This window comes from Aedes aegypti, chromosome 1 (genome assembly GCF_002204515.2).
Source record: "Aedes aegypti strain LVP_AGWG chromosome 1, AaegL5.0 Primary Assembly, whole genome shotgun sequence".
NCBI classification, from domain to species: domain Eukaryota; kingdom Metazoa; phylum Arthropoda; class Insecta; order Diptera; family Culicidae; genus Aedes; species Aedes aegypti.
This window is the reverse complement of record NC_035107.1, coordinates 284,389,883-284,410,492: the sequence shown is the minus strand read 5'-3', so window position 1 is coordinate 284,410,492 and position 20,610 is coordinate 284,389,883.

The following is a 20,610-nucleotide window of genomic DNA, read 5'->3' as shown; positions in this document are numbered from 1 at the left end:
CCTGATTGATCACTACGAAGTGTATGTCAGTTCCATGAGGTGATTTTTGTCGTATGTAGTCAGTCAGTCAGTCAGGAGGGACAAATCCCAGAGGATGGAGAGCGTGCCCTTCACGCCGAAGAGGCCAAGAGCATCACCAGGAGATGCAAGACCGGGTGGTTCCAAGAAACACAAGGACACTCGCGTCAACGAGTCAGGCCCAGCGAACGCAGCAACCACCAAGGAAGGCAACAGTACCCCATTGGAAATCGTCAAGGCAAAAAATCGGAAGACGAAAACCTAGAGCAGGTCCGAAAAACAAAACCTCTTCAAGGGCCGGAAGAGAGGCGAGGCGCTCATAGTCAAGGCAAGCGATGACTCGTACGAGAAGGTTCTCCGTGCAATGCGGACAAACCCGAAGCTCGAACAGCTAGGTGCAGACGTGCGGAAAGTCAAGCGCACTCGCACCGGAGTTATGATCCTGGAGCTAAAAGAGACCCGAAGGCCAACAGCTCTTCCTACAAAGAGGTCGCCGAGAAATCCATGGGTAATACGGTAGAAGTGAGAGCCGTGTGTCCGAAGGCAGTCCTTGAATGTAAGAACTTGGACGCAATCTCTACGGATGAAGATGTAAGGGTTGCCATGAAAGAGCAGTGCAAGCTAGGGGAAGTGCAGATGCAGATCCGCATAAGGAAGGGGCACTCCGGAATGCTAATAGCATCAATTAGGCTTCCGATTGAAGCGGTCGTCAAGGCACTAAAATCGGACAAGATCAAAGTAGGCTGGTCGGTATGTCCACTGAGCGTCTCTCAGAAACCGGAAGCATGCTATAGATGCCACGAGTACGGCCATCTTGCTAGATTCTGAAAGGGGCCTGACAGAGGTAAATTATGCAGAAGGTGCGGAGAAGAAGGCCACAAGGCGCAAGCCTGTTGGAAGCCTCTAAAGTACATGATCTGCGCTAACGGAGATAATAGAAACCACGTTACAGGAGGCCTGCGATGCCCGGCCTTCACAAAGGCGACTGCTACTATACCACAGTGGAGGTAATTCAAATTAACCTCAACCTCTGTGACACTGCACAACACTTGCTGAGGCAATCTGTGGCGGAGTAGAAGTGCGATGTGGCTATCATATCGGAGCCATACCGTGTCCCGGCCGGCGATGGTAACTGAATAGCAGACAACGCAAAATCAGTGGCGATATGGACGGTGGGAAGATATCCATTCCAGGAAGTGGTACATCGTGCAGATGAAGGCTTTGTTATAGCCAAAATTAACGGAGTCTTCTTCTGTAGCTGCTACGCACCCCCGTGATGGTTCAACGAGATGCATGACAAGCTGACTGAAGAGCTCACAGACCGTAGACCAGTCGTCATAGCCGGCGATTTCAACGCGTGGGCTATAGAATGGGGCAGTCGCTTCACCAACTCAAGAGGGAGCAGTTTACTGGAGGCCTTGGCAAGGCTAAACGTAGATGTTGCCAACGATGGTTCCACCAGCACGTACCGTCGGGATGGCTGAGAGTCAATTATTGACGTAACTTTCTGTAGCCCTGGGCTGTCAGGAAGTTTGAACTCCCTTGAACTTGAAGTCGCCGCCCAGCTTACTGGAGGAACTCGACGATTGCCGATCTGCGTGCAAGCTGCTTTCGGGCTAGAAGGATGCAGAGAGCCCGCAACGACGCTGAAAGAGCAGATCGAAGACCAGCGTACAAGGCGGCGAATACCGCTCTCAACAGGGAAATCAAGTTGGCCAGGGAAATTAAGTGGCCGCGGGGAGAACATCCTGGTAGCGCTGCTGTCGTGGCGCCGGCCTACTGGGTGGATACGAGCCTCTGGTTGTTCGGGGCAGGTGGAGGCCCCTTCGTCAGCAATCCCAGCTGGTGCTAGCTGATAGGGCCTGAGCCTACAGTAGGTCAAATTGCGAAGCCCGCAGTATCAGTTCTTGATACCTGCGGTGCAGCTGGGCGCGGGCTTAGTGGTCGACCCTGCCCGCCTTCAGCGGACAACGGGAGGTGAGGACCACCCGGGAAGCTGGCAATGCGCCAGCATGCTACCTTGGTGGACCCCCATAAGCGTGTCATCGATGTTCGTTGCTGCATGGCTACGCAGCTAATCTGGAGGATGCGATGTGCAATAGCCCCTCTCCGAAGCAATGCCTTCTTGGTGGTCCCGGAGAGACGAAGGGTTTGGCGGCAATGGAAATGGTTTAGTGGGTCGGGGGTGTAGTCCTGTTTACTGCTTGTACGTAGTAAATGGTCCCCAACCCCACACTCCCGGACCTCTGTCCGGAGTCTGTTGAGCAGATTATCCCCCCATTGCTTAGAAGGAAAAAAAAAAAAAAAAACAGGGAAATCAGGCTCAGCAAGAAAGCCTGTCTGGAGGAGCTCTGTCGCAACGCCAATTCAAACCCGTGGGGTGACGCCTACAGAGTTGCAATGGCGAAGTTGAGGGGCCCAGCTGTACCACCCGATAGGTGTCCGGAGAAGATGAACACCATCATTGAAGCGCTATTCCCCCGGCACGAACCGACGAGCTGGCCGTCCACACCTTACGGAGCTCAGGATGACGACGAAAAAGAAGCCCAGGTGACGAACGATGAGCTGATCGCAGTGGCGAAAGCCTTAAAACCAGGAAGGCCCCGGGACCAGACGGCATCCCCAACGTAGCTCTGAAAGCAGCAATCCAAGAAAACCCGGATATGTTCAGGATCGTGCTTCAAAAATGTATCGAGGTGGGTAACTTCCCCGACATTTTGAAGCGACAAAAGCTGGTGCTGCTGCCTAAACCAGGCAAGCCTCCTGGAGATCCTTCAGCATATAGACCGATATGTCTGCTGGACACAGTTGGAAAAATGTTGAAGCGAGTAATCCTAAACAGGCTTACGAAATACACGGAGGGAGAAAATGGCCTGTGCGACATGCAGTTTGGCTTTCGGAAAGGTAGATCCACCATTGATGCCATCCGACCCGTCGTGGAAGCATGGAGACGGCGCGGAAGCAAAGCGGGCGTCCCACAGGGTTCTATTTTTTCCCGACCCTCTGGAACGCTAGGTATGACGGAGTGTTGAAGCTGAGCTTCCTTCGGGGTGTGAACATCGTCGGCTTTGCGGATGACGTGGTGCTCGTAGTCATCGGCGAATCACTAGAGGAAGGAGAGATACTTGCTACTGAAGCAGTAGACGCCGTGGAAGAATGGATGCGAGGGAAGAAGCTTGTCTTAGCCCATCACAAAACCGAAGTTGTGATGATAAGCAACCGAAAGGCAGTGCAGAAGGCGAGAATCTCGGTCGGACAGTGTACCATCGACTCAAAACGAGAAGTCAGACTCCTGGGAGTGAAGATCGATGATCGGCTGAGCTTCAACAGCCATGTCGATTATGCATGTGAGAGGGCCGTGAAGGTAATATCAGCTCTATCCCGGATCATGCCCAACAACTCAGCGATCAGTAGTAGCAAGAAGCGACTACTGGCGAGCGTGTCGACGTCGATACTCAGATACGCTGGCCCCGTGTGGTCCCAGTGAACCAAAAGCTACCTCCAACCGGAATCGCTGGACCGACCTTGGCATCCAACTGGTAAAACCAGGAGAGGTTGAGAATCAGTGAATTAGCAGCAGGCGCAGAAGCAATCAACAAAAGTTGCACAAGGCTCTGGAGCGATGTGTCGCGTCGCTGCAGAGAACAAAGCGTAGCAAACACAGAAGCGACAGTAGGAACATAGCTCCAAATGCAGTGTGAAAATAGGAAGGGAAGCGAAGGAGCATAAGATGCACGTGCATCACACGCAGAAAGCGAAAAAATATGTAGTGCTGAGTAACACAATAGCCTCCCCCGTGAAGTAATGCCAAGAGTCGGTAATGGAAGTTCCGAGTCCGACACTCTGGCGCACGATGGATGAATTCGATATGACCTGGGAGGGAGAAACCGATACGAAATTTATATACGTCAAGGTGAGCCGAGATTCTGCTGTCACGAACTGTCACTGTGAGCCCAGATCTAAAACAATGGACAAACATGATAGAAGCGCGTTATTGATTAAACATATTTTTGCATTTTATCAAATGTGACAAAAATCGATTGAAAAGCTATTCATTCTTATTCAAAAGTAATGTCACAATAGCACCTTTTATTCTGATTAAATATAAAGTATTCAATTACGCATAATTTTACTTTTTCCAATAAAAACGAAACTAAAATCCATAGAAAACTTTGACCCTTTTTCCATGCTTGTCTAGAACGATCGAAGGAACACAGCAAAAGAAAACTAGCGATTTTCATCAAGTCTGCCTTGATTGTCGTTGGCAAGCTGGAGTTTTCTTGCAGTTCGAAATAACTTTGTGTCATATTCCGTGTGTAATATCGGTGCCTCCCTCCCAGGATATGAATCCAGCTTGCTAACGACAATCAAGGCAGACTTGGAGAAAATCGCTAGTTTTCTTTTGTTGTGTACCTTCGATCGTTCTGGACAAACATGGAAAAAGGGCCAAAGTTTTCTATGCATTTCATTTTCGTTTTTATTGGAAAAAGTAAAATTATGAGTATTTGAATACGTTTTTTTCAATCAGAATAAAAGGTGCTATCGTGACATTACTTTTGAATAAGCGTGAATAGCTTTTCAATCGATTTTTTGTTATATTTGATAAAATGCAAAAATATGTTTTGATCAATTACGCGCTTTTATCATGTTTGTCCATTGTTTAAGATCTGGGCTCACAGTGACAGCTAGTGACAGCAGAATCTCGGCTCACCTTGACGTACATAAATTTCGTATTGGTTTCTCCCTCCCAGGACATAACTAGTCTACATTTCGATCGTGATGGCTGAGAAACTCCGTAAATAGTGATTTACCACCTTCTAAAAAAGAAATAAAAAATAAACAAAAGTCAGTCAGTCAGTCACTCGGACAGTCACTTTTAGCCCCAATATTTCTGAATATGCTCGTTCGACAGAGCTAAGAGATGCAACATCGCACAATACAGCCATTGTCTTACTCAACAGTATTAACGATGTCATTCATTTGGGAAATTTAATTTATCGCTTCTCGCTATTTATGCGTTATGATCCTATGTTTCGAACTCGTGTACCGTCTTTGGTCGAACGACCGGCAGCAATAATAGCATTTGGTGTGCTTTTGTATGTCTCGGCTCTTGCCACCCATTGAGAGGGGGGGTGTCTTCCAGCATAAGCTGTTTTCCGACCCAGTTTGTTGAGGGACCGGAAGAAAAGGATTAACCAAGCGAAAAGCAGCTTCGGAATTTGTCATCCATGCCCGATGATGAGCGCGAGGGGAGACACGAGCTGTTTGTAGGCTCTATTAAATAACACATCTCGCACATATAAATACCCGAACCGTATGTGCTCTGTGTCTGCACCCGGCCGAACAATGAAGAGCTTGAACTATTATGTGTAGGTTTACGTTTGTTTCTGGAGCAGATAGGATGTATTTCGGTGAAGGAGTGAAGCGGCAGGAATCGTTAGAGGATCTGTTTCAATACAACAAGCTTGATCCGTTTTGGTTCGTTTCACGTGCAATTTTCACACAAAGAGGAGATTTAATCAGAGAAGATATTAGTGATATACTTGTGTATGGCTCGAGTCGGAAGGGTTCTGTCTGACTGATATGTATTAAATTGAAATGAATAATTTCTCATTTTTAAGTACCATGCTGGGAGTCAACAGATGTAGAAAGGCAATGTGTGCAAGCCAATGTTCATGGAAACGCATGGTCTTTTAGCCTATTTCATTACAAAACAAGCGCTGAGGCAGTTTTCGCGCTTTCTCCTTTGGCAGATCTTCAACTAGAAAAATGAACTCTCATCCTCTGGAGCATGCCATACCGTTCCGGGTGCAATTGCACAGCACTTCGAGGGGCAAGGCATCAGCTGTGCTTAACGATGCTTTCATTTAAAGAGCTTTGTTTTCTTTCGACGATCGACTCGAAACTTCCGAAGACGGGAGAGCGCGACAATGGCGCTTTTCGCCCCTCCTGTGATGGAGAAAACATGGTCTCGTGGTTCCCTTTCCGTTGCCGTCGTCGTCGTCATCGTCGCGTTTGGCCGTGTTGACGGGTTTTATGGCACAAAGTGTGCGCGGAGATTATTATTATTACTATTATGGAAGAGGAGCATCTTTCAGCTTTTAGCTTTGAACCAAGCTGCCTGTAGTAGAAGACCGAAGACAACTGGCGCTGGAAGCTGGGATGGCGCGAGAGAAGATGTTTGTTCTTCCAGCAGATGGTTTATGGCAGCAATAAAGCAAATGGGCTACAGCAGTTCAATCTGTTTGGAAGTTTGCTGGAGGTAAGTAATAGAAGCAATAAAATCAGTATCCCAAGATGCAACTGATACTTAGTGCAGTAAAACAAATAGCAACCAGATGTCCTTCAAAACATCGTTTTGTTTGTAGGATAAGTAGTTTTTTATATCCAATCCAAGTACATATATGGAAGAGAGTTCAATAAAATTAAGACAAAAGTTTATCAAGTTTTAGCGGTTTCAAAGTACTATTCATGCAATGGCCACAAAGCTGCACTATCCGTAATAACTATAAAACATAAAAACTTTGTGACTAGACTCATTAAGCAAAGCCAAAAACTTCACTATCAAAATCAAATAGCACTGAATTGTTGCAACATAAGATGGGCGTAGAGAATTTTAAATTAAATCGTACTTCGGAAAGCATTCAGTAATACAAATATCTCAAAAATGCTTTTGAACGATAGGATGCTGACGGATAAATCTGAAATATGTGATGCTTCTTCTTCCTTTTTGTATTACGTCCTCATGGGAACCGAGCCTGCTCCTCAGCATAGTGTTAACTGAGCACTTCCACAGTTATTAACTGAGAGCTTTCTATACTTTTTGGGGATGAACCTGCCTACGGCAGAAAATCCCTTCAATAAACAGTAATTCAATTCAATTTCTATACTTTCTTTTATATTGGAAAATAACAGAATGAGTTATATTTTTGTTTGATTTGAAACATAATGAGTTACATTTTTGTTTAAATTATAACATATTTTGTTTCAATTTTTTTCAGTGTAGAGGAAATTGTGTTATATTTTTTGTTATTTTAACTACTACCTACCTTGATACCTTGATGGCTACAGCGTAGCGTCACGCCATTGCCGGGCGTATTGTAGAGCTCCATCTTCGTCAGTCTTGGGCGAAACTCCTCCAGTTGCCCCGAACGTTTAGGGTCGCCAGGTCCTCTTCCACTGCGTACAGCCAGCGTATTCGTGGTCTTCTTCGAAGCCGCCGACCTCTACCTGGTTCCCTGCTGAATATTATTTTCGCAATTCTCTCCTCCGACATTCGCACTAAGTGACCAGCCCACTGAAGTCTGCAGTATTTTACACGCTTGATAATACTCGCATCTTTGTACACTTGATACAACTCGTGATTCATGCGTCTGCGCCACACACCATTTTTGAGTTTCGTTCCGAGTATTGTCCGCAGCACTTTACACTCGAAAACACCGAAAGCTTTCCGGTCTGCCTCTTTCAACCTCCACGCTTCGTGGCCATAGAAAGCCACCGGAAGAATCAATGTTTTATAGAGGGCGAATTTTGTTTCCGTTTGCAAGCTGCGGGACATAAGCAGGTTACGTAGTCCGTAAAAGGCCCTATTCACAGCCACAACACGTCTTTTCACTCCGCGGGAAACGTCGTTGTCACATGTCACAAGTGTTCCAAGGTAAACAAATTCTTCAACAACTTCAAACACATCCCCATCAAACACTACCTCAGCTGCTGGCTCAGCACATACACCACCAAGCCTGACTCTTTCTCTACCTGCAACCATTTATTTCGTTTTAATAGAATTAATGGTCCGGCCTATCTTTGCTATCTCCCTCTTCAGAGGCACGAAGGCCTCTTCCACTGACCTGCGTTCGATTCCAATTAGGTCTATCGTCCGCAAAGCCAAGGAGCATGTGCGACCTAGTGATAATAGTGCCATTTCTCTGCACGCCAGATCTCCTAATAGCACCCTCGAGTGCAATGTTGAACAGTAAATTCGAAAGTGCGTCTCCCTGCTTCAATCCGTCTAACGTCACGAACGAGGTTGACACCTCGTCTGCGATCCGATCACTTGATTTCGAACCATCCAGCGTAGCACGTATCAGCCTAATTAGTTTCGCCGGAAAACCATGTTCAGACATTATCTGCCAAAGCTCATTTCTTTTCACTGAGTCGTACGCTGCCTTGAAAGCAATAAACAGATGGTGAGTCTGCAAGTTATAGTCTCGGAATTTGTCTAGAATTGTTCACAAGCTAAACATCTAGTCCGTTGTCGAACGGCCCTCATGAAAACCAGCTTGGTATTCACCGACGAAGGACTTCTCGAGCGGTTTCAGTCTGTTAAACAGGATGCGCGACAGAATTTTGTACGCCGAATTCAGCAGGGTAATTCCTCTGTAATTGGCACACTCCAGTCTGCGCCCTTCCTTGTAGATAGGGCGGATGAGGCCATCCAACCAGCCGGTGGCAATTCTTCGTCCTCCCATACCTTCAGAAGTACTCGGTGGATCGACTGGTAAAGCTGCTCGCTTCCGTGCTTGAGAAGCTCGACCGGGATCTCGTCCTTCCCAGCAGCCTTACAGTTCTTCAGCTCGCTGATAGCCTTTTCAACCTCTCCTATGGTCGGTGGGTCCACAGCTTGATCGTCATCATCTATGTTCATCCTGTTCCTTGCTACATTTCCATTTTCACCGTTCAACAATTGCTGAAAGTGCTCCTTCCACCTGGCAGCCACCGCTGTTTTATCGGTCAGCAAATTCCCTTCTCGATCATTGCACATGGCGGGCACTGGTACGGTATTGTGCCGCGCACCATTGACCGTTGCATAGAATCTCCGCATATCATGCCGGTCCATGCTTTCTTGAGCGTCAGCTACCACACTTTCTTCGTGCTGCCTTTTCTTTCTGCGGTGGATTCGCTTTTCTTCGGCTCTCGCTGCCCTGTACCGCTCTCTGTTCTGTCGGGTACCGGCCACAAGCATACGGCTTCTGGCGACATTCTCCATGTCTGTCACTCTCTGGCACTCTTCATCGAACCAGCCGTTTCGTCTTCGCCGTTAACCAGTGCCGATCACTTCCCGCGCCGTTGTTGTCACAGCTTCGTGAATAGGGTCCCACAGGCTGTCGAAGTCTCCAGCAACGTTGATTCTTCCCAACTGCTCGTCTAGTTGCTGACGGTACTGCGCAGCTACTCGTGACGCTGGATAACCGCGCCCGAATTTTAGCTACAACGAGATAATGATCCGAGTCGATATTAGGGCCTCGGAAGGTCCTGACATCCATGACATCTGAAAAATGTCGCCCATCAACCAGCACGTGGTCTTTTTGGGAGTAGGCATCGCATCTCAGGTGTCGCACAGGTGTGTTTGCGGATATTCTTTCGGGCGAAGTAGGTACTGCTGATTGCCATCCCTCTAGCAGCAGCGAAGGTTACTAGCCGCAGACCATTATCATTGGTAACGGAATGAAGGCTTTCCGTTCCAATGACGGGTCGGAAGAAATCTTCTTTCCCGATCTGCGCATTTGCGTCGCCGATGACTATCTTGACATCTTGTTTTGGGCACTCTCCGTAGGCCTTATCCAGGCTCTCATAGAACTCATCCTTCATATCATCGGGCTTATCGTTCGTTGGCGCATATTTGCAGACCAGGCTGTAGTTGAAGAACTTGCCCTTCATTCTCAACACACAGATTCGGTTGCTTACAGGTTTCCACCGAATAATTCGCTTCATCTGCTTCCCAATCAATATGAAGCCAACTCCACGTTCTGATCTGTCGCCACCGCTTTAGTAGATGTGGTACTTGAATGAAGTGTTGGCGATGGGGTCCGCCGCTCGAAATTCGCGTTCTCCGGTTCTTGGTCAGCGTATGTCCTGGATAGCTGCCACGTTCACGCCGACTTTCCGCAGTTCACGAGCCAAGAGCCCAACACGCGCGGGGTCATTCAAAGTTCTCACGTTCCAAGATCCAACTTTCCAATCGTTGTCCTTTATCCGTTGCCGGGTCTGTTGCCGTAAAATCAATCCGTTTGCTCTACTTTTGCCATTCTTTGTTGATGAACAGTCTTCGATAGGCCACCTAACCAGGGTTGCGCTACCTACATCGTGCTAGAGGGGCTGCCTCCTCGGTGCTGACACGATACAGCATTGTCCGCTTGTTCTTTACATGATGATCACGGTCATAGCCATTACAACCATCCACCTTTATCAGGGCTTTGGACCTGTAGCTCTGGTGCTCAATAGTTTCAAGTTCTTTCGGACATAATACTATGGTGAGCAGTCATGCGCTAGCGGTGTTTAACTACTAACCAGCCAAAATTGTAACATATTTTGTTAGAAAAGTCTGTTACAACTGTGTTGTAATCCACTGGTCGGGTATATGGAACTCCTTCTGAGATATAAGCGTCTAAAGTTTCAAAAATTCGCTGTTTTAGACCTTTTTTCATAAGAACCCCTCCCCGCTATCAACCATCCCCATTTAAAACTTTCTTATATTTTTTAGTAAAACTCAATTAAATTTGCTTTCCAAAACTACAAAAAAATCGAAAATCCGTACAAAGTTATCACGATTTGAATTTGGGGTCAATATGACCCCAGAACACAGACAACGTAACTTTTTTTTTGCACAGACAGAAGGTTAATTAGCATTAACCGTTTTACTTGACTTGTGGTTGGGTGAAGAGAACCTAGAAAGTGTTTTTTCTCGGATTCAGTTAAATATGAAGAGCAATTTACACATTGAACAGATTCATAGAAAGATAAACAAGCTTCTCGGCAGAGCAGTTACATTCTACCCATAAACGAAAACAAATCTGTTCTACGCTTGTAGGTACACTTACAAATTTGTGACTTAAGTGCAATATGGTATTATGCAATTACGTTATAAGTAAGATTTCAGTGACATTCCACAAATTCTTGAGAACTATCTTTTGGGGAAACTATTTGGACCCGGGCTTTGAATTGCAGATCAATACAAAAGCAACAAAATTATGTACTTAAATAATATAAAAGAAAATATTTTGAGTCGGTCTTAATTTATTGAAAATATTTAAAATTCTCTCAATTTGCACGAACTACTAACGACATAGTTAATAAGACATAACAGTAAGAATAATTATCAATTTCATGTTTTATATCACTTTTAAGGCGAAGTAGGCCGTCATTGAAACATACAAATTTCAATGACGTCGTTGATGATTGTTGCTTATTCATCTCACGATTTCGATTCAAAGAAAATCAGTTGGTTTTGCACTGACACAGCTGAAAAAGTATCAGCATACTTTATGCATGTTAGCGAGTACGGTGATGCATTTTCAAGTCAATATAAACTATCGAGACTGAGTTTTATCACTTTGAAATGCAAGCTTAAAAGTCGTCATTGTTGCCAAAATGAATGACGGGCTACTTAGCCTTTTAGAGTTACATATTTCTCAGGAACACATAAATGTACTGACGAGCCTCCAACCAAACCGTCTCTCAGCTCATCGGTATCCTAGTGTGCTGCGCTAGACGAAGGCTCACGAAAATTTTAAAAGCGCGCGCTAGGTGATGTACTCTCGGGGAGACTCGTCTCATGCGCTGCTCGGCGCGACGGCTCGCCATCGGTATCCAAGTTGTGGAACAACTGCTTAGTAACGAAGAGCCTCTACAACTATTTTCGCCTCATTATGCAGGTGTCTAGATGGCCTACATGATGTGGTCAAAGACTCGCGATCCAAGAGTAACAATTTCGATCCTCGTTGAGAACTTTTGTAATCACTTTAATTATTGCGCTTAATTTCAAACAGCACATGTGACGGAGCGCATGAGGCCGCAATAAGACACATCTCAAGAAAAATGAGGCGCACCGAAAAAGGTCTCACAATGTACAGCGAGCCCGTGCGATTGCAAGCAATGAGGCTCCTGCTCCTAAGGCTACAGCACGTGCACAGTAACTCTACTTTTAATCTCTTTAATGAATGTTCGAATCCTCTGAGCAGAATCTCAAATAGAGAAACTTAAAAGTAGATGGAGTACCGTGTACCTTTAATTCCGCTCCTAAATGCTTATCTTTGAAAGATACGCATATTTCGACTACCACTTGCAGTCTTCTTCAGTGTCAGTTACTCGTATCCACTCGCAATGTTGGTCTGTTCCACAAAGTTGTTCAATTTCAGAAGTCACACAAATTTGCAGACCACTCAACTTTCCACGACTTACCGTTTTCGAATTAAATTACAAAGTCTCTCGGTTACTTACTTTTGTCTTTGAACAACCCTCGGGGTTGTTATAGACTTATGGTTGCCCCGCAATTTGCGCATTCAATCTTTTTTGTATCTTCCTTCACAGGACAAACGTCCTTAGTGTGTGAAGGATCTCCGCAAATCACACAGAAAAAAATCCGTTCTCATATCCGTGAACAGCAGACGTGAACTCGTCAACAACAAAAATACACCGTGAACTAGATCATGTTTATGTGACCATTTGTGGTAGTTCATGGTGTATTTTTGACAGTTCACGTTTAAAACTACAAATGAACTTTAACACTTCACTTTTTGTAAAAAAATAAAATACTAAAATCACTAAGGTGAGCAAATAACTTTAAACTCTAATATTTCAAATCCTTGGAAGCTTGACGTAGCGGAAAGCAAATTTTCAAACAAAACCACAATAAATTACTAAACAAAGATCAAGGAAATGGGTACTCTTGGCTGTTTAGACTTATACCTAACCTTCACACACACAATACATAAACACATTGATTGACCACCTGCCAAACAAGCAGGAATTTGTAATTTTGACAATCCTTTCATTTGATTAGGTACACAATTAAAAAATGACCTCCTGTATACGACTACAGGTAGAATCTAGTTCTAACATACCCACACACTTTTTCTAGTATAAATAATAGATCCATGCGATGTTCTCTTCAAGTCGAGCACTCGACACTGAAGAAGTCTGTAAGTCGCAGACGAAATAGGCCTATCTGTCAAGATAAGCAACAAATATTAGAGTTTAAAGGTATTTGCTCACCTTAGTGATTTTAGTATTTTATTTTTTTTGCAAAAAGTGAAGTGTTAAAGTTCATTTGTAGTTTTAAACATACTCTAATAATCCCTCCCAAAGTTTAATATAAAAAAGTGTAGTTCACGTTTTTCAGAATTCTTTTTTGAATGTGCATGCATTTAGCATCCATGCGGCAATGTGTTGTGCCGTGGCCCCATTTGTGGCACCAACGCACTAAGTGGAGTTCTGTAAATTTCCTCCAGGTTTCTGGAAGGAATTGTTCCCATGTCCTACGGACATCTTGCTTTTTCTAAAGCTTTAATATTTTTTTTAGATTACTTTTGATAAAGTGAATCCAAAGATTTTCCTTAGAGATTCTATTCCGAAGAATGCCAGATTGGGTTTTTTTCATAAAGATTACTTGGACTGGGGAAAATCCAAATAAATCATTAATTCCATTTCCAATCATGGGTTCCCATGGCAGATTCTTGGATTCACATGGGGTCCCGGGTAAGTGGCCAGCCTCATTCGTTAGAACCATAACATATATGCTACACATCGAACTTTTCTGAATGCCATAGCAAATTCATCAGCAATTACTTCAGCTATCTAATCAAAATATCAATAGAACTGGTCCTTTTTTTGGAATTCAGCCCTTCAGAATAATAATAATAGTAATAATAAAAAAAATATACGTGGATCCCAACTCATCACAATCAATTTTCAAAACATTAGGAAATAACAAACCGTTTTGAAAGTGCGTTTTGGACTCCGTATCGTAGGAAGATTAAAGGCAATATACTCGATTGAGGAAATTAAATTAAGTAAATTTGAGTGTTTGCGCTTAAAAGCTACATGTTTTGCACGATGCATTTTTACTTATTTGAGTTAACTCTCCACAAACAATCATCCCACATCAACTCTCATTTGCATTCACCCCAATACAAAATCTTCCTTCCTACCGTGAACCGTACTTGTGGTTGTCCCCCTCGGTATGGCTGTTCTTGTTGTTGTTGTGGATGGAAAATTTAATTTTGAGCACAAAATAAATTCAATAAACAAAACACCTGCGGGAGTCCTTTCATATTGCACGGCATGGGCGAAAAGCGCGGAAGGAAAGTAGTGCTGGAACGACACAAAGGGGGACTCGCGAGCAGGCAGGGAGGTAAACACATATCCGCTAAACCCCTTACCTAGCCACATTTCGAGTTTCCATGATGAATAGGTAGGTACGTAGCCTTTGATTCTGTGTGAAGAGCAGAGCGGAACCTTCCTCCTTCACCACGCTTTTGATGTTTGGCTTGATGCGGCGAGGAATACCTGCTACTGCGGTACGATTGGCACATACATACGGTTAAGGTAATGCTGCAGCGAGTCCATTTTTTGTATAGGTTTTCCTCTATAATAACCTCTAAAGAAGATAAACTTACTTGGGCGTTGGGGTCATTTTTGACCAATCGACACAATAAAGAAGCTACAACTTTGTGGAGAAATAATATATAACATCATAGTACCATCATTCGACAACTCAAAATAAGTGATTTTTGTATTTCTTATTGATCAGACGTCCTCCCATCCTTCTTTGGGTTGAAAATGTCCTCATTTTCTAAAGGAGTCGAATACTGAATTTAATATCTACTTTTTCGATAGAATCTCTCGACTATGGATGAAAATACCGGTAACATTGGTAGCTGAATAACAGTTTATTCAGCTGATAAATAAAATTTCAGATGAAGAAGCTGTTATTCAGCTATCAATGTTACTTGGGTTTTTACTTTAAACCACTGTTGAGTTTGGCGAGGGATTTACCACTTTTAAAAACACGTTATACATTTTCAATTTTCAAATATTTTCTGGATATTCGATATGTACATTTTTCAATACTTCCAAATTGAATATGATTGGTTTTAAGGAATGTTCCGTTTTTATCAACACAATATTCACTTGACAAAAACGGAATAATTTTCTTAGACAAAATAATTTACAAAATTGACAGTGTTGACAGGATAAACGCATTTTCATCATATAAATGCACAATTTTGATGTTTAGGAGCTGTGAAGAGCATTAAGATGTTTAAGATTGTTCATTTGCATAGGTTCGTAATGAAAGTTGATTGCAAACTTCAATCAATTCATATGATTCTGCGATAAATCATTGATAGTTTAAGTATTTTCAACGTAAGCCAATAAACAGCTTTATTGTCAAAATCCTTTTTTTGCATTTGTGGTCATACCTGATCGGCGATTGAAGGTGATCTACAGAATATAACAAAAAGTGGTAGATATTGTTAATATGGTTTATCAAATCGAGGTTTTGTTACTTCACTGTGATTGACCGCACATGTCTTAAAACCGCAATCCTAGGGAAGGCATCCTCTACTTCTTCTTCTTGTAAACATTACCTCTTCACTAGGACAGAGCATATTTCTTCCCCTTCGTTTTATCTTTTTCTTCTACGTCTTCTCAGCATTACCTCTTCACTGGAACAGGGCCTACATCTAAGTTTGGTTCCACAGTTTTTAATGCATAATGAAAGTTTTCTTTGCCAAATATTCTCTCTCTCTCTCTCTCTCTCTCTCTCTCTCTCTCTCTCTCTCTCTCTCTCTCTCTCTCTCTCTCTCTCTCTCTCTCTCTCTCTCTCTCTCTCTCTCTCTCTCTCTCTCTCTCTCTCTCTCTCTCTCTCTCTCTCTCTCTCTCTCTCTCTCTCTCTCTCTCTCTCTCTCTCTCTCTCTCTCTCTCTCTCTCTCTCTCTCTCTCTCTCTCTCTCTCTCTCTCTCTCTCTCTCTCTCTCTCTCTCTCTCTCTCTCTCTCTCTCTCTCTCTCTCTCTCTCTCTCTCTCTCTCTCTCTCTCTCTCTCTCTCTCTCTCTCTCTCTCTCTCTCTCTCTCTCTCTCTCTCTCTCTCTCTCTCTCTCTCTCTCTCTCTCTCTCTCTCTCTCTCTCTCTCTCTCTCTCTCTCTCTCTCTCTCTCTCTCTCTCTCTCTCTCTCTCTCTCTCTCTCTCTCTCTCTCTCTCTCTCTCTCTCTCTCTCTCTCTCTCTCTCTCTCTCTCTCTCTCTCTCTCTCTCTCTCTCTCTCTCTCTCTCTCTCTCTCTCTCTCTCTCTCTATCTGTCACTTCCTTCATCTTTGTTAAAGCGTCTTTTGCGATCGTTGGTGTTTTTCAGTGGAATTATATTTTTTTTTAATTTATTTCTGTGAATTTTGACTCATCCGGCTAGTTTTTCACTCGGAAATAATGTATTGTTCCTTAAGGAGAAGATAAAACAAAGCCAAACCTCAAATATCCAAGAGCACCAGCTAGTGACCAATCGATGAAGTTTTCAGCTCAAATGGATGTTTCGTTCTCCAGATTTACGCTCTTGCAAATTTGAGGTGTGGCTTCGATTCATCTTCACCTTAAAAAGTGTAAATTAGAGACTATGCATTTCGGGGCTTTACTATCATACCCATGGTATTCTTGGCGATATTTCCAAATGTTTCCACATTGCTTCACGACTCCGTAATGTAATTGCAAGCTTTCCTTCTGACTATGCCGATGTGAGCAATGGTTTACGCTAAGCGATAATTTTGCTTGACAAGCTCGTTAAACGGTTTGGATGTGTTGCATATCCCCGCGTCTTACGTCATGCTTTGTTCAGTAACATTGATATTGAATAGGTTCATCAAAAACACAAAAGTTTGCATACTCCAGAACAAGCATTGCCAGATCAGAACTTTTTGGTTAGGAATTTTGGTTTTGTTGATAGTTTCATGGCAGTTTGTATAAGACTTTTAATTGACAATTTTTTTCTCAAATTGCTCAGCGGTAAAAAAAAACCTTTTCACGGTGTTGTATAAAATATTGGTTTTATAGATGTTTGAGCGAAATTTAAACTATGATTTAAAATTTTATGGCAATTCAAAATATCGATCATGCAAAATAGGATTTAAACTTTTGAATGAAATATAATTTGATTAAAATTGCATGATTTGTTCGATTTTTTGAACATGCTTGCAGCATTAATTCAACTTTTTTTCATTATGACCAAAGAAAATACTTTTCAAAATTATCATAAAGTAGTCTGTAGATTTCTGTAGTAAATTAAGCACATAAGCTGGAAAACTTGCATGCAAGTTGACTGAAATTAATAACTTATGCATTTTCAGCAGTCAATAACTAGAACCTCATATGTGCTATGCCAGTTTTGAGAATGGCAATTGTGACGACGAGAGCCCCTCGGCGCTACATCATCAAGATTTACCACAGGGAAGCGAAGGCGTGTCGGCATATGTGTCGGCAGACTGGAATGAACCCGCTTCAGCGGAGTAGTGATAAGATAAGAAAATGTAAACATAATCAAAACAAAAAGATCTATTGCAGTATTGAACACATGCAGGTCTAAAATTTCTATAATTCATGCAAATTAAGTTCTTAAATCTATCAATTTGTTCCTAAATTTATTACTATTATGTACAATTGGTTCTGATGAACAGTGAAAACTATACAGTAAGTGAAATACTTTACAATCACGATAATTTGTAAACTAAATGAATTTGTTCCTATGTACAGCTTTCTACTTAACCTAAATTTGATAAAACCTAAAGGAGAATAGTACTGCAAAACTGATAAATTTGTGAGTAACACTATTGAATTATCTATAAATTGTAAAATCCTAAATTGCAATAAAAATTCTAGCTAAAGCAGTTCCCAAACAACAACTACGAGTTCTGTGGGGCGCTAAGAAAATCAGTTGTAACAAAACCTTTAGAAATTCATCACACTGGAGCGTTCCAGAGCAGCAATGGCAGGAGCCGGCATGGATGATTCACAAAGCGAAAGGAGCTGTGCCACTTGCAATCGACCGGATTCAGTCGATGATATGGTTGCTTGTGATTCATGCCAGAAATGGTTTCATTATTCGTGCGCGAAAGTGGATGCTGGCGTCAAGAATCGTGAGTGGTATTGTTCCATCTGTGTACCCCTGCTGAGATGTCGGAGCAACTCCAAGGTGTTTCTGCTGGTCAAGCCAAGTCCGATGTGGTACCGAACGGACAGTCGATGCTGGCAGTTCCGGAGAAGGAGTCTAAGAAGAGCGGTAAGTCTACAGCAGGTAGTAAGACGTCCAGGAAGTCAAATAAGACAGTTGGTGAAAAAAGCGTTACATCCAGTGTGCGTGCACGTATGGCTATGGAGCTGAAGGTCCTGGAGGAACAGCAACGTATCCAGGAAGAGGAGTTAGCGGCGGAGAAGGAGTTGAAAGATTTGCGGTTGAAGCATGAGCAGGAATTGCAAGAAAAGCAAAGGGCATTTGAGGCACAGAAGCTTGCGGACGAAAAGGCATTTTTGGAACGGAAGATGTCCGAAGAGCAGGAGTATAGGAAGCAACAGATGGCAATTAGGAAGCAATCGTTGGAAGAGAAGGTGAAACTGGTGCGGCAAATGTCAGAACGTGGCAGTAGTGCTACGAGCGGCATAACAAGTGTTCCGGATTCGAGGGAGAAAGTAGAGAATTGGCTGGAGATATCAGGACAGCAGACAGCGGGAAAAACTTTGGAATCCACGTCAGCAGTTCGTCCAGCTGTAAATACTGAAGAAGAATCCAGAGGACTATACAATGGCGCCACATCAGCTATTCCCAAGACCAACGTTGGCACTCCCTTCGTGAACAACAGTGACTTGCCGATAAGAACTGTTTTTCTTCCGACTCAAACTGGAACTTTTCCTGTTGTAAGACAACAGTTGGCCGGTATGAACCTGGAGGAAGATGGCAGGCAGGCGGATGGGAACATCGGGTTCAGGGAATCTAACGTTCGTGCGCAAACAGAAACTCGTCCACAGGGTATGTCTAACAACCGTCAAGAGGAGTGTTGGTCCAATAATAGATCTAATACTGGCGTTCCAATAGCCGGCGGTGGGCGTCGTGTAGCTTTCGATGTCGAGAATTTTGACGGACCAACGAATCGGCAATTAGCGGCGCGTCAGGTCATGGGTAAGGATCTCCCACCATTTTCGGGTAGACCGGAGGAGTGGCCACTATGGTTCAGCAACTTCCAGCGTTCGATCACTACCTGCGGCTTCTCAGATGACGAAAATCTTATCAGATTGCAACGCTGCTTAAAAGGGAAAGCACTCGACACTGTGAGGAGTAAATTGCTTTGCCCTAGCAGTGTACCTCACGTGATTAGGACGCTGGAAATGCGTTATGGTCGGCCAGGTACGCTGATTCGTGTAATGACGGAACGTATTCGCCAGTTGCCATCGCCCAGGATTAACGATCTGAACAGTATCATCGCGTTCGGATTAGCAGTCGACAGTCTGGTGGAACACTTAAGGAATTCAGGAGAGCAGTCCCATCTGGACAATCCATCCCTACTTCACGATCTGGTTGCTAAGCTGCCGGTCGACTATCGCATGAAGTGGGCGGCGTATAAAAGTTCTCTACGTCATGCAAACTTTACTGATTTCGGCTGCTTTATGTCCACAATGGTAGAGTTAGCCTACGAAGTTGCAGATGACTTTGTTCCTGTAAAATTCAACAAGACAGTTAATCAGTCGAAGCCCAAGGAGTGAGCGTTTCTGCAGGCACACTCTGAATCTTCTGCACCTGCCAGTAAAGATGTCCCGAGTAGCAGTATTAAAGAACGACCGGCAAAGAAAACCTGCGTTGCGTGCAAGGCGGAAGGACACAAAATCGTGGATTGTTCCAGATTCAAGCAGATGAACATCGATGAGCGATTCAAAGTGGTGCAGTGGTTATGCAGGACGTGCCTAAATCAGCATGGAAGGTGGCCGTGTAAGTCGTGGAAAGGTTGCGAAATACGAGATTGCCGGATGCGGCATCATACCCTTTTGCACCCCACCAACGGGACAACAAAAAAAAAACCCCACCAACGGGACAACAAACGTGGCTGTTTTAACCAACCATTTGGGAGAATTCCAATCGCTGGGTGGTCCACTCTTCAGAATCATTCCAGTCACTCTATACGGAAACGGCTGCCAGGTCAACGTCTTCGCATTCATCGATGAAGGATCTCAGCTGACTCTTCTAGAGAATACCGTCGCCGAGAAGCTTGGAGTCGAAGGTCCTATGGAACCACTTGGCCTACAATGGACCGGAAATATCAAGCGGAACGAGTCAAAATCCCGGCGAGTCACTATGGAGGTTTCTGGCGCTGGATCAATCAAAAGGTTCCTACTTTCTGACGCTCGGACTGTGGGTAGTCTGCTGCTTCCATCGCAATCAATGGACTACGGAAACCTGGCGGAGAAATATCCGTACCTGCGAGGATTACCACTTTAAGACTATTCGAACGTATCGCCTAAGATCCTCATCGGTCTTGACAATTTGAAACTCACTGTGCCACAGAAGATAAGGGAAGGTGGTTGGAAGGACCCAATCGCGGCAAAAAGCCGGCTTGGATGGAGCATCTACGGATGTTCGCAGGCGCCAACGATGTCAGTAATCTGTGGGTTTCATTTTGGAGGATGGACCGATCCGGATCAAGAGCTCAACGAACTAGTTCGCGACTTCTTCACCTTGGAGAGTGCAGGCGTCACAGGTCCACCGCGCCTGTTAGAATCAGAGGAGGACAAAAGAAGCAGAATGCTGTTGGAAACAACGACTCGCAGAGTCCCAACCGGATTCGAAACC